Raw genomic sequence first — 12,685 nt, 5'->3', positions numbered from 1 at the left:
TTTAACGAGTGTTTTCTCTAATGAGGCTTCCACACTTTGTTCTTTCATCCTAATGTAGTTTGATGGCCAGGAAAGCTATCCTTCGAGCAGGATAATTAATTGAATTATACATATTTTAATCATAATTGAATTTCTTCAATATTTGCAATGGAGGGGAAAAATAATGCATTAGTGGTTACTCATTTCAAAAGTCTATTATTTGAGTTTCTTAATTTTTTATTTTTTGCAAATTGATTTCACTCACTTCAGCGATGTGGTTCTATTTTGGACTCAAACGAGTAAGTTTCAGCATATAATTCCGTTTTCTTCTCTCTGCCTGTAAATGTGAATTTTCCAAAGCATACCCGTGTACGTTTCCAAGCATAAGGTTGGGGAGGGGCCGTGGCTCAGTGGTAGAGCCTCTGCTTGACATGCAGAAGGTCCCAGGTTCAATCCCCGGCACCTCCAGTTAAAAGGACCTGTGGCAGTAGGTGATGGGAAAGACCTCCACCTGAGACCCTGGAGAGATGTAAAGAGGGGCCGTGGCTCAGTGGCAGAGTCTCTGCTTGGCATGCAGAAGGTCCCAGGTTCAGTCCCCGGCATCTCCAGTTAAGAGGACCAGGCAGGAGGTGATGGGAAAGACCTCCGCTTGAGACCCTGGAGAGCTGTAAGGAGGGGCAAGGGTCAGTGGAAGAGCATCTGCTTGGCATGCAGAAGGTCCCAGGTTCAGTCCCTGGCAGCATCTCCAGTTAAAAAGGATCTGTGGCAGTAGGTGATGTGAAGGACCTTTCTACCTGAGTCCCTGGAGAGTCACTGCCACTCGGGATAGACAATACTGACCTTGATGGACCAAGGGTCTGATTCAGTATAAGGCAGGGGAGAGGCCATGGCTCAGTGGAAGAACCTCTGCGTGGCATGCAGAAGGTCCCAGGTTCAATCCCTGGCATCTCCAGTTGAAAAGACCAAGCAGTAGATGATGGAAAAGACCTCAGCCTGAGACCCTGGAGAGACACCACCAGCCTGAGAAGACAAGACTGATTTTGATGGACCAGTGGTCTGATTCAGTATGAGGCAGCTTCCTACGTTCATATGTCCTCCAACATGATTTAACAGGCATGCATTTGATTCTTACTGTATGTTTCCAGGCAGCTGAGGTTTAATCGCACATTGCCAGCAACCAGGTTCACTTTTATAGGCGCTTCTCCCTCGTTTGCACAGCTGATGGAAAATAGGATCCTCCTGTTTTTGTCCAGAAAGCTGTGGACAGAGGCATTTCCCCTGGCACGGGATAAGGGAACGCTGCTTCCGTTTTTGACAGGGCAGTCCTCTGTGTGTTTCCCCAGAAGTGAGTCTCTCTTCTACGATTTGTTCTCAAAGATTTGTGCATAGAACGTTAGCCTTTGTTGAGGATTTGGCTGGAAGACCTTTTTTAAAAAAGACGATTATCAAGGGATGGTCCCAACACAATGCCAAACCACAGTTTGGTATTCCATAGCTGCGATCACACGCACTAAACAATCCACTTTCAGTGCGGTTTCCAAGTGGATTTTGCCAGTTCACACGCTCCTTCTGGGTTTTGGGCAAACTGTAGTTTCGTTGAATAGGCCAGCTAGGATTGTATGCAATTCTGGTTTTTTATTTGATTGATTGATTTATTCAATTTTTATCCCGTCCTCCCAGCAAGCAGGATCAGGGCGGGTTACAAATCACAAGATAACAACGTAGTTAAATAGTTAAAACCATATTTCTCTTATAGTGTTGCCAAGTCACTTACTTGGAACAGCGGGGGAGAGTTGGTCCCTGTCTGTGACATCCGTGCATGTGCAAAGCGCACGCGCGCACCACAATGATGTCACCCAGAAGTGACATCATCACATTGGTACCATAGAGTTTCCAGGCTGATTGCTAGAGGGTTGGCCGGCGACGTGCCCAACCTGATGACGTCGGCCTCAACTGGGCACTTTGGGGGTGGGGTTCCCCCCGCCGGCCTGATCCGGACCAGCGGGTTTGGGGGCCCTGTTGGCGGGCAACCCCCCCCCCCCCGGGGAGCTGGCAGCCCTGTTCTCTTAAAACACAAACCAAACACGATCAGGGTGGATTTGCCTCGACAACGATGCTCAGTTTGAGCTGGGTCCATTTGGCCAGCATTGTCAGCAGGGGAGGCGGAGATAGATTTGAATCTGGTTTGGTGGCACGCCAGTTTGTACAGAGCGGCAAAACACTGTGATGTGGCATGGAGAGGGGGAACAGCGCATGAGTTCCTTTACATTGCTCCATAGTACAGAAATCGAAAAATGAGCCTTGTCCTGGTCGCCAGAGTGAAACGTACGCCCCGGATCTGAAAATACCCGAGCCCCTTAAAACCAAAGAATGACACCTGTGCTTTGAAACGGGAAGGGTTAAAAAGGACGCCTGCCTCCCATTAAACGGGTGCCGGGTAAAAATGATGCCCACGGGCCAAGAAAGTCCCAGTCATTTTCAGATAGATGAGACCCTGTTCTTCCTACAGAGGGGATTAAGAAAAGGAAATCATATTCCACATTAACGGTCCCCTTGGTGCTCGTGTCAAATGAGTTTTGGTGGCGGAGGGCTGCTAAAAATATCCTGCCAATTTTGTTCCTCATTTCAGTGCCCCGGTGAACATGCGGAGAGCGGGTGGTTCGAGAGCAGGCATCTGCCATGCGGAGCGTCCCCGTCCTGCACTCCGGCTTCCGGCAGTTGAGCGTTCGTCTCTGACTTTCCATGTGCTCCAAGGTGGCTCACAAATATAATAATTTTAAAAGTTTTCAGTTCAAAAAACGAAAGTGAAATAACAAGCCTCAAATCCCTCCTCCCCTTAAAAGAGGCCTCTGAGATTCAAAGTCCCTCAAAAACCCTGGCAAACAGGCAGCTCGGGTTGCCACTCTCCAGGCGGTGGCTGGAGATCTCTTGGGATGACAACCGCTCTCCAGGCAACAGAGATCAGCTCACCTGGAGGAAATGGCCCCTTTGGAAGGAGGACCCTGTGGCATTATAACCCCACGGAAGTCCTCCCCCTCCCCAAACCCTCCCCTCCTCAAGCTCCACCCCCTAGGGTTGTCAGGTGGGATCGTCGCACTGGCGGTGGGATTAGGAAGGTGTTAAGAACATAAGATCATAAGAAAAGCTATGTTGGATCAGGCCAATGGCCCATTCAGACCAACACTCTCTGTCACACAGTGGCCTGTTGACTATCCCACCACTTAGGATCAATGCTCCCTCTAAGCTGTGGAGTCTTGTGAGCAAAAATTCTACTTTGTGAGCTAGTCGCATAAAGTTGTGAGCGAGCAATTTGGCTGCTGCATAAATCGGCTTGCTCTGGAGCCACATCCTTCCTGGGCTGAGACAAAAATATGCATGAGCTAGAGGCTAAAAAACTGAGCGAGCTCACAGTAACTCAGCTTAGAGGGAACACTGCTTAGGATGGCCCAGCGCCCGGGCCTCTTCCATTGTGGCTCTGGCTCTGTGGAACGGGCTTCCTGGAGAGGTGAGTGGGACCCCTCCTTGGAGAGCTTCATGCCCTGACTTGTAGGTTTGCCTGCGCTGGGTTGGGAAACACCTGGAGACTTGGGGGGTGGCAGGGTTCGGTGTCGTGGTTAAGTGCGCGGACTCTAATCTGGGAGAACCGGGTTTGATTCCCCACTCCTCCACTTGCACCTGGCTGGATGACCTTGGGCAAGCCATAGTTCTGTCAGAGCTGTTCTTGAAAAAGGGCAGTTTCTGCCAGAGCTCTCTCACCATTTTATTATAAATGATTTCAGATTGTGAAGGCCTATGGACATATACAATAAATTTCCTACCTACCTGCCATGTTATCATTAGCAAAGTACAGATTGCAATGCATATTGAATGCATATAAAGAAGAAGAGGAGGAGGAGGAGGATATTGGATTTATACCTCGCCCTTCACTACCCAAAGGAATCTCAGAGTGGCTTACAACCTCCTTTCCCTTCCCCTCCCCACAACAGACAGACACCCTGTGAGGCAGGTGGGGCTGAGGGAGCTCTTTCGAGGACTGCTTGTGAGAGAAGACCTCTCAGAGAACGTGTGACTGACCCTAGGTCACACCAGCAGCTGCATGTCGAGGAGTGGGGAATCAAACCCGGTTCTCCCAGATCACGGTCTGCACTCCTAACCGCTATAGCAAACTGGCGCTCATGAAGTATGCATTGCGTGGACGGATCCACACAAAGGAAGTTCGCTGAAATGCTCAGGGCCTCATTAGAAAGAGGCTGAGTGGCACAGTAAAGCTGCGGACCAAAGAACTATGGAATCTCACACACACACCCCACACACACACACCTGGTAAGCTGCTTAGAAGGAGAGTGAGATGAAACAGACTAAGTGGATAAGAGTCTGAGAGAGAGCCCTGCTGCCCAGGCTGCTGAAGGAGGTGACTGAGTGGGTGGATGGTCCCTTCACGTTGCGGAGGTGAACACGTGACCAATGAAGCTGCCTTCTACTGAATCAGACCCCTCGGTCCATCAAGGCCACCATTGTCTGCTCAGACTGGCAGCCGCTCTCCAGGGTCTCGGGTAGAGAAAGGTCTTCCACATCACCCACTGCCCGGTCCCTTTTAACTGGGGATGCCGGGGATTGAACCTGGAACCTTCTGCGTGCCAAGCAGATGCTCTGCCACTGAGCCATGGCCCCTCCCCAGCATCCTACTGACCCTTACCACTCCTATGACAAGGGTGCCGCCCCTTCCTTCGTGGAGTATCAGACTGGATGCGGATTGGTTCTGTCGTTTCAGAAGGTTTCCATCAAACCTGGCAGGCAGGACACCGTCCTTGAGGATGACCAGTGGTGCCTTCGGCAACTTTTAGGTGAACTCCTCATAGCTAGCGCTCGGTGCTGTTGCATACTTACAGCAGGGGTCCCCACAGGCACCATGCTATCTACCAATACCTTTCCTGGACCCCGCTAGGAGCTTTTAGACAGTGGGCAGGGCCAGGTAAGGGCTTTTGCCCAGCAGGGCTTCTGGTTGGCTGTGCTGTTACTGTGCAAATTCAAAGGCATCCTGTTCAACAGAGGTTCTGCCTGAAATGTCAAAGAGGTGCTATTAGAGTTACGTATGACTACACTCCCAGTCGTTCTATGGTTGGCTCTGCCTCCCGTGGCAGCCATTTTGGAGTTGGCTCCGCCTCCTGTGGCAGCCATCTTGCCGTTGGCTCCGCCTCCCGTGGCAGCCATTTTTTGGCTGCACCCACTGCCCTGTGTCAGAATTCCAAAGGCGACTGCAGGCCCCCAATGTCTGGGGATCCCCGATTTAGGGTAACAGCTCATTCGGCCCCGTGCATAGTCCATTTCTACGGAGAGTCCCGATCCAGGGCGCGGCGCTCGAAGGAGGGCCTTCGCCACCTGCATCCTAGTTTTTAGCGAAAGCTTCATCCTGTCCAGAACAGAATCCTTGAGGATTTACTCATTAACTAAACTCCAGGCCCGGTAGCGGTTGGAAGGTGTGTGATCATTCTTCCAAGGACCAGTTTGGCCAGCCTCATAAATCACCGACGAGGAACGGTGGGGACACCCCGTCCTAGAGAGCCGTTCTGACTTGACTCTCTGCCCCCCCGGGGGAAAAGGGAATCTAGAGGCAGGAAAATGGAGTGTGACTCCGCCGGTATATTTAAGCGCGTTGTAATGATCCCCGCTGGAGGACGTGGCCATGGGGAAAGCGACGGTTCGTTCTCCTCATTAATTGGTGTCGTGCGATGCTGGAGTGAGGAGGAACCATTGTGGTACTGGGATGATAGGATGCCTGGTTGGGGGGGGGGAAGCAGAGCACGGTCCCTGTGGAGATGTCTTCATGCAGGCAGTCTGTGAGACGGGACAGAGCGAAGTCGGAACTATTTGCAATTGGGTGCAGAATCCAGCTTATGGCCAGGGGTCATTTCCTGCAGGAGCGCACAGGAGCGGAGCTCCGGCAGTAAAGAGCCCAGGGGGCGGGCACATGCAACAAGCCCCGCCCCCCTCCCACCCGCCCTCAGTCAGAGCAAGAAGCAGCCAGGTAAGCTGCAGAGCTCCCCCCCAGCCCAAAACAGTCCAGTGGCACCTTTAAGACCAAGTTTTATTCAGGTGCAAGCTCTCCCTCCTCTGCCAGGACAGATCTGCACGCCCCCCCCCAATAGCTAGCAATCCAAAAGAATCCAGTGGAGCCTGAGCGGTGGGTGTTCCCTTCTGACACACTTCCGGTGATGTCAGGGGGTGTGGCCTGTGCAAATAAGTTATGCTAATGGGTTATGCTAATGAGCTCCTGCACCTCTTTTTCTACAAAATTACCCCTGCTTATGGCGCATTTTCTGGCTATTGTGGGCAGCTGAGTTTTTTGATACTCTCATCTATTTCTTGCACTTCTGTCCTGCCTTTCTTGAGCCCTGGAAACGCATTTGCAGAATCCGTCGAAGATCCTCGCGAGGTCTCTCATGTAGGTGCCACCCAGAGAGGCTTTGCTTCTTCCAAGTGCCCGGGTCACCTGCCTCCACCCAGACCGCATCTGTTGCACTTTTACACCGTCAGTGTTCGTTCATCTCTCTTGCTGTTGACGTCTGACTATCCTGTGGAATTTGGTGTTGTTGCTGTTTTTAGTGCTGCTTTGACTACCCTCTTTGGTGGAAAATGCACCACTCGGACACTTGTGTTGTCTTTTCCGTATCTAATTAACTTGTGGAACTCACTGCCACAGGATGCAGTGGTGGCCACTTTGAAAAGGCATTAGATACATCCGTATTAGCCACAATGATTAAATGGAACCTCCACGTTCTGCATGCCCAGCAGATGCTCTGCCACTGAGCTACAGCCCTCCCCTGTAATACATGAACAGAGGAAGCTGCCTTATACTGAATCAGGCCCCTGGTACATCCTCAGTCTTGTCTACACAGACTGGCAGAGGCTGTCCAGGGACTCAGGCAGAGGTTTTTCACATCACCTCCTGCCTGATCCTTTCAGCTAGAGATGCCGGGGATTGAACCTGAGACCTTCCGCATGCAAAGCAGAGGCTCTGCCACTGAGCCACTGTCCCCTCCAGTATTATACACGAACAGCGGAAGCTGCCTTGTAGTGAATCAGCCCCTTGGTCCATCAAGGCCAGTGTTGTCTACTCAGACTGGAAGGATCTCAGGCAGAAATCTCTCACATCAGCTCCTGCCTGGACCTTTTAACTGGAGATGCCGGGGATTGAACCGGGGGCCTTCTGCACACGAAGCAGAGGCTCTGCCACTGAGCCACTGTCCCCTCCAGTATTATACACGAACAGCGGAAGCTGCCTTGTAGTGAATCAGCCCCTTGGTCCATGAAGGCCAGTGTTGTCTACTCAGACTGGAAGGATCTCAGGCAGAAATCTCTCACATCAGCTCCTGCCTGGACCTTTTAACTGGAGATGCCGGGGAGTGAACCGGGGACCTTCTGCACACGAAGCAGAGGCTCTGCCACTGAACCGTGGATCCTCCCATACCCAAGTTGCTTCTAGAGTTCTGTGCCTAGAGAGCCTCCTGTGGCATCATGTTCCATCTGCGGTTGCTCGAGAGCTTTTGCAAAGAAAGGCCTCTGATCCCTGCCAACCCCAAGCTGTCGAATGACAGCCACCCCAGTGACTCAGCCGGTGCCTCCATGTCTCAGCATGGGAATGTCTGCAGACAGAGCTTCAAAGGTCTTGGCTGCTGTGCCATTCCTTGATGCCGAGAGATGATGCATCCAGCCCTGCCTTGGTCTTGAACTCACCAGGTGCCCTTAGGCAAAGCAGGAAGAAGGAGGAGTTGGATTTATACCCCGCCCTTCACTCGGAGTCTCAGAGCAGCCTACAATCTCCTTTCCCTTCCCCTCCCCACAACAGACACCCTGTGAGGTAGGTGGGGCTGAGAGAGCTCTGAGAGAACTGCTCTTGAGAGAACAGCTCTGAGAGAACTTTGACTGACCCAAGGTCACCCAGCTGGCTGCATGTGGAGGAATGGGGGATCAAACCCGGTTCTCCAGAATAGAGTCCGCCGCTGTTAACCCACTACACCAAACTGGCTCTACTGGTTCTACAAACCACTACACCAGATAAGGGGGGCTGTATCCCCATTTCCGTAGTGGAGGCTACATACGAACTTCCTTTGTTAAGGCTTGCTGGTGTTTTCCACATAACGCTTTGGCTATCTGTGTTCCTTTTGCTGACATTGCTGTGTTTCGTTTGCTGATCCTGAAACTGGGTAGAATAGATTATTCATCTCAGAGATTCGGGAAGGGAGGTTTGATCCGCCTTGACTACTGCCTGGGGAACCAGGAGGGACCTGAACTAGTTTGACAGTTACCCTACCTAATTTTGGTGATGTTCCATTTATACAGATAGAGGGTCTTGGGGTGGTACAGGCTGCATTCTGTCACAAGCCTGCAGGTTAATCTTATCAAGTCGATTCCAATCAGGGACGGGCCACTTAATTGCACGGAGGAAACCAGAGCAGGGGCTGCCCAGGTGTTAATTGCATTTATTTTATTCTGATCTGTAAGTTCAGTTTTTAATATTTTAAGGAGTCTCTATAGAGAGGCGGGGAAAAAAGGGTTTACAATTTGAGTGTGCTCTCTAGGCGTCCAGATTCCTATCAGTGGCACTGGAATTGGGACTGCCCTGACCCAATCTTGTCTGATCTCGGAAGCTAAGCAAGGCTGGCCCTAGTTAATACTTGGATGGGAGACCCCCAAGGAAGTCCAGGGTTGCTATGCAGAGGCAGGCAATCGGCAAACCACCTCTAAACGTCTCTTGCCTTGAAAACCCCACCAGGGGGCGCCACAAGTCAGCTGTGACTTGATAGCACTCGACCCACACAGTACTGGGGACTCCGGCTGCCACACGGATGTTCTCTCCCCCCGCCACATTTCCTTCCAAACTGGTGCTGTTTTTGAGCATCTACCTGCAATCACCCTCCAGTCCTCCACTTCCCAGGTTAAGAACATAAGAATATCAGAGAAGCCCATGTTGGATCAGGCCAATGGCCCATCCAGTCCAACACTCTGTGTCACACAGTGGCCAAAAATACCAGGTGCCATCAGGAGGTCCAGCAGTGGGGCCAGGACGCTAGAAGCCCTCCCACTGTTGCCCCCCCCCCCCAAGCACCAAGAATACAGAACATCCCTTGCCCCAGACCGAGAGTTCCTATCTATAAGAACATAAGAGAAGCCAATGTTGGATCAGGCCAATGGCCCCTCCAGTCCAACACCCTGTGTCACACAGTGGCCAGAAATATCAGGTGCCAGCAGGAGGTCCAGCAGTGGGGCCAGGTCACTAGAAGCCCTCCCACTGCTGCCCCCCCCCCAAGCACCAAGAATACAGAACATCACTTGCCCCAGACGGAGAGTTTCTATCTATCCCCTTGTGGCTCATAGCCACGGATGGACCTCTGCTCCATATGCTTATCCAATTCCCGTCAATCCAATTCCCGTCCGTGCTTGTTCCCCACCCTTGGTGCATTCTTTCTCAAACCTGCTTCACTACAAGCCCTTTTGGAAAGAATTTGGTCCAAGTATGTTCGCTCACCATGTAGATAAGAAGGTGTGCATTTCTGAAAGAAGAAGAGTTGAGCTCTCTATACCCCACTTTTCTCTACCTTATGGAGTCTCAAAGCGGCTTACAATCTCCTTTCCTTTCCTCTCCCCATAACAGACACCCTGCGAGGTAGGTGGGGCTGAGAGAGTTTGGAGAGAACTTGTGACTGGCCCAAGGTCACCCTGCTGGCGTCATGCGGAGGAGGAGTGGAGAATCAAACCCGGTTCTCCAGATTAGAGTCTGCTGCTCTTAACCCCTACACCATGCTACCTGCGCACATCGGCAAATACTATTTTTTTTGTCTCGTTCATATGTTAAGATGTGTTGTAGTACTTTCTCTGTCTTTCCGAAGTTGGTGCTTGAAAACTGCACGTGTTGAACAGAGCTGAAAAGAGCTCAGCGGCTAGACGAACCTTCTCAGATCCCAGGGAGTCCCCCTGATAAATGCCCTTCTTGATCCAAGTACGATCTGCGTTCAGGTTATCCAATTTTGTATTAGTGTCCCATTTTGCTATTGACATTTCTAGTAGCATGGCAAACGGGGGGCGGCGGCGGGGGGACTCCGTTTGGCATTCCCTGCGCATTTGCAGTGGCCAGGAGCGTGGCATAAAATCAAAGTCTTGCCGGGAGTCAGTGTGTGCTTCTGAGCCATTCCTTTTCCCACCCTCCATTTGTGCATTCTTCAGGAGCATAGATCAAAAACAGGTAGCCATGTTAGTCTGTTTGTAGCAGTAGAAAAGGGCCAGAGTCCAGGAGCACCTTAAAGGCCAACACCATTTGTGGCAGGGTCGGGAGCTTTCGTGAGTCTCACTTCTTCAGATGCGGCTGGAATGGGAGTCCCATCTGTCCTTATATCTTGGAGCGCGGAGTGATTTCAGATGCCGAGTGACAATAGTGGGTGAATGACAATAGCAGGCGTGATTGGATGAGGGGTGACATGCAGAGGGGTAGTGGGTGTGTCGTTCGTAAATTCTGCAGACGCTTCTGTGCTTTCTCCCAAGTGTCCTTCATGTAACGTGTCCTCAGCTTGCAAAGGGGTATAGAGGAGAAAATAAATGGTCAATGGTGGAGTCTAAAGGCAGTGGAGCACCAGAGGAGCAGGCTGTGCGCCTCTAATCAAAGCCCAATGGGGGAGAATTGTGGGGCATAAATCTGCCTGCCTGCCTGCCTGCCTCTATCTATCTATCTATCTATCTATCTATCTATCTATCTATCTATCTATCTATCTATCTATCTATCTATCTATCTATCTATCTATCTATCTATCTGGTGTAGTGGTTAAGTGCACAGACTCTAATCTGGGAGAACCGGGTTTGATTCCCCACTCCTCCACATGCAGCTGCTGGTGTGACCTTGGGTCAGTCACAAGTTCTCTCAGAGCTGTTCTCTCAAGGGCAGTTTCTGTCAAGAGCTCTTTCAGCCCCACCTACCTCAAAGACAGTGTTCCCTCTAAGCTGAGTTAGTGTGAGCTAGCTCACAGTTTTTGAGCCTCCGGCTCACACATTTTTGTCTTCGCTCAGGAAGGAGGGCTCCAGAGCAAACTAATTTATGCAGTAGCCAAGTCGCTCGCTCACAACTTTAATGCCAGTAGCTCACAGAGTAGATTTTTTGCTCACAAGACTCCATTGCTTAGAGGGAACATTGGACAGGGTGTCTATTGTGGGGAGGGGAAGGGAAAGGAGTTTGTAAGCTGCTCTGAGTGAAGGACGGGGTATAAATTCAGTCTCCTCTTCTCTCTCTCTCTCTCTCTCTGTGTGTCTCTCTCTCTCTCTCTCTCTCATCATCCATTCATCCATCCATCCATTGTCTGTCTGTCTACCTACCTACCTACCTACCTACCTACCTATCTAGAGAATCAATCCATTTTTGGCCGAAGGAGTTCATAGCATTTATCACTACAATGATCTCACTGCCCCAAGGTCACCCTAGCGTGTACAGTTGCCAATCTCCAGGTGGGGCCTGGAGACCTCCCAATTTTAAAACGGAGAGAGACGAGTTCCCCCCGGAGAAGAAGGGCTGCTTTGTAGAGTGGGCTCCATGGCACTCTACCCTGCTGAGGCCCCTCCCCTCCCCAAGCCCCGCCCTCCCCAGGCTCCACCCCTAGAATCTCCGGGTGTTTCCCAGCCTCGACCTGGCAAGCCCTACCCACTGGGCCGCATCTGCGTGGCTCTGGCGTTCCCACTGAATTCTTGTTCTGATCCGTGGGGGCCTGTTTGGGTTTCAAAGTCTGCCCCCCCCCTTTATGCATCATCCCTCCGATGTGGTTGCTAGGCGGGGCAGTGAGAAAACCCATGGGCAGCTCTGCTTGGACTCGCAGTTACTCATTCCGATGGAGCGTCTGTATTTGGGGCGTCGTCAAAGTTACTGTGTACAGTGAAGTCATATGGCCGAGCCGTGGGTGTTCCTCTGGCCGGCCGGCAGGGGTGTGTGTGGGGGGGAGAAAGGCTTTGTGCCTCTGTGCCCGGGGAAGTCAGGGAGGCTGCATGAGGCAGACTTGCGGGTCGGTCCGAGGAGAGGGCGAGAGCCGTGATTCATGTGTGAGGCCGAAGTCATGGCTTGGATCCTCTCTCTCGGCTTATCCGGCCCCGTTTGGCCCGGTGCGGTTCGTTGGCTGTGAGCGCCCTTCTGTTCCATCTCCAGGAAGAGACATTGTCGAAGGGGAGGCTGGTGTTGCGTCCTAGGAAGGTGTTGGCTTTTTCCCAATCCCAACCTTTGCAACGGCAGAACCACCTCTGAATGTCATCTGCCACGAAAACCCTGGAGGGCTGGCCAGACGTTGGCTGCAACTTGACGGCACTTTCCACCCCCGCAGCATCCTGGATGGCCCAGCCTAGCCCCATGTCATCAGATCTCGGAAGCTGGGCAGGGTTTGGCCCTGGTGGGTACTTGGAGGGGTGACCACCAAGGAAGTCCGGGGTTGCCCTGCAGAGGCAGGCCATGGCAAAACCACCTCTGCTTGTCTCTGCCCTGACCTGGATGGCCCAGACTGGCCTGATCTCATCAGATCTCAGAAGCTAAGCAGGGTCAGCCAGGGGTCATTTCCTGCAGGAGCGCACAGGAGCGGAGCTCCGGCAGTAAAGAGCCCAGGGGGCGGGCACATGCAACAAGCCCCACCCCCTGCTCCCAGCAGCCATCAGTCAGAGCAAGAAGCAGCCAGGTAAGCTGCAGAGC

The 12,685-nt window shown here is 52.0% G+C and overlaps 1 non-coding gene across 1 annotated transcript; it reads left to right on the top strand.

Annotated features, from left to right (window-relative positions):
- Positions 1 to 375: 375 nt before the first annotated feature.
- On the top strand, positions 376 to 447 carry TRNAV-GAC. The gene has a single exon. It is a non-coding gene; the product is annotated as a tRNA-Val (tRNA).
- The last annotated feature ends 12,238 nt before the right edge of the window (positions 448 to 12,685 follow it).

The sequence above is a fragment of the Gekko japonicus genome, unplaced genomic scaffold (assembly GCF_001447785.1).
Source record: "Gekko japonicus isolate JY-2015 unplaced genomic scaffold, Gekko_japonicus_V1.1 scaffold1181, whole genome shotgun sequence".
NCBI lineage: Eukaryota > Metazoa > Chordata > Lepidosauria > Squamata > Gekkonidae > Gekko > Gekko japonicus.
The sequence above is the reverse complement of the archived record's forward strand: the minus strand, read 5'-3'. Positions and strand labels throughout refer to the sequence as shown.